The 1977-nt window shown below is 34.9% G+C and overlaps 1 pseudogene across 1 annotated transcript; it reads right to left on the reverse strand.

Annotated features, from left to right (window-relative positions):
• Window positions 1–636: 636 nt before the first annotated feature.
• LOC134482488 (elongin-C-like) lies at window positions 637–1005 on the reverse strand (annotated as a pseudogene). The gene has a single exon (XR_015639725.1). The product of XR_015639725.1 is annotated as an elongin-C-like, transcript variant X2 (transcript).
• Window positions 1006–1977: the final 972 nt, after the last annotated feature.

Here is a 1977-nt window from a genome sequence, read left to right on the forward strand (position 1 = left end):
TTTTAATTTCCTCAGATTTTTTTTGTTATGTCTCCCTTTTCCCTTCTGGTTTTGTTAATTTGGATACACTCTGGGTATTCTTGCTAAGGGTTTATCTATCTTGTTGATTTTGTCGAAGAACCAGCTCCTGCTTTTGTTGATTCTTTGTGTACTCTTTTTTTTTAAAACTTGGATGATTTTAGCTCTTAGTTTTATTATTTCTTCCCTTCTATTCCTCTTGTGTGTATTTACTTCTTTTGGCTCTAGACTTTTTAGATGTGCTGTCAAGCTGCTGAGTATGCTCTCTCCTGTTTCTTTTGGCGGCACTCAGAGCTATGAGTTTTCCTTTTAGTACTGCTCTCACTGTGTCCTAAATGTTTGGGTGTGTTGTATCTTCATTTTCATTAAATTCTAAGAAATCTTTTTTTTTTAAACTGGCATTATTTATTTATTTTTTGGCTTGTGAAACTTCCTTAATTTGTTGATGTAGCAAACAAATTTCAACTCTGCTATGCAAATGACAGAAGAAATCTGCTCAGCAATTAACTTTAGCGTTCAATTTCATAAAGGCAACATGCTATATGTGAAAAAATTACTAACTGAACTACAGGTATTAAATACTGAAAAAAATTAACAGTTTATTATAATTTATCTTATTTAACAATCTAAGAAGTTCACGGCCATCAGCAGTTCCAGTGCAATTTCAGGTGCAGTTGGGAATTCAGGAATTTCAGTGGAGCTGTTAGTATAGCGGACCTTGTAGGTAAAATACATGCACACTTTCGATAGCACATGTGAAGGGATCTCTCTAAAGTTGACCTCATTGGTTTCATTCTCCGCAAAGTGACCTGGACCACTCAACATGGCCTTTATTGTTCCTGATGTTAATGCATGTTCTCTTTTTACAATAAATTCATGACCATCAGAAGATATTAATTTCACATACATGGCATCAGGGCCTTCACAGCCACCATAGGTTTTCTCCTCTCCATCCATTATGTTCTTATAAAATTCTATTTGATCCCAGAGGAAATAAATAGTTTCCTGGCGAGGCCGAGAAGCAGTCATCTAGTAACTTGCATCCGAAGGAAGTGCTAAGAAATCTTTAATTTCTATCATTAATTCTTCCTTGACCAAGTTTTCATTGAGTAGTGTGTTGTTAAACTTCAATGTATCTGAGGGCATTCTGCCATTATTGTTTTTATTGAAGACCAGCCTTTGTCCATGGTGATCTGATAGGACAAATAGAATTATTTCTATCTTCCTGTATCTATTGATGCCTATTTTTTTGACAAATTATATGGTCAATTTTCGAGGAGGTACTATGAGGTACTGAGAAGAATGTAAATCCTTTTGTTTTATTATTTAATGTTCTATAAATATTTGTTAAATCCATTTAGTATATAACTTCTGTTAGTTTCTCTATGTCGCTGTTTAATTTCTGTTTCTCTTATCTGTCCATTGATGAGAATGTGGTATTGAAAGTGGACAGATGTGTCTGTCTGTCCTGTGGTCTCAGGATGTTCCATACTTCTTGGTGTTTAGATCTCTTTTCCATGGGATTTGAGATCAGGGAGCAGTGTGATGGTCTAGGCCCTCATTCGTATTTCATATTTTTTTGCTTGAAGGGGAATTGATGGCACACCAGCATATTTTCCGAAGTCCACATGCTTCTTAATCATTTTGTTATTTTAAGGTGTTTATTAGTTGTTAAGGTAGAGCTTCATATAAATAATCCAAGAATGAATTATAGTTTGAAAATATTCTTATGCTTATTGAATATTTTCTTCAAACTCTGATTTGTCCAACTATAGTTTTTCATTCTGTCAGTCCATTTATTCCTCACATGTAATTAAATGTCTATTGTGTATAATACACATTTTAATATATCTCAAGGTCAGGTTGGGGATTTGGCTCAGTGGTAGAGCCCTTGCCTAGCAAGCACAAGGTCCTGGGTTCGGTCCCCAGCTCCGAAAAAAAAATATAACTCAAGGTCTT

This window comes from Rattus norvegicus, chromosome 16 (genome assembly GCF_021556685.1).
Source record: "Rattus norvegicus strain SHRSP/BbbUtx chromosome 16, alternate assembly SHRSP_T2T, whole genome shotgun sequence".
NCBI classification, from domain to species: Eukaryota; Metazoa; Chordata; class Mammalia; order Rodentia; family Muridae; genus Rattus; species Rattus norvegicus.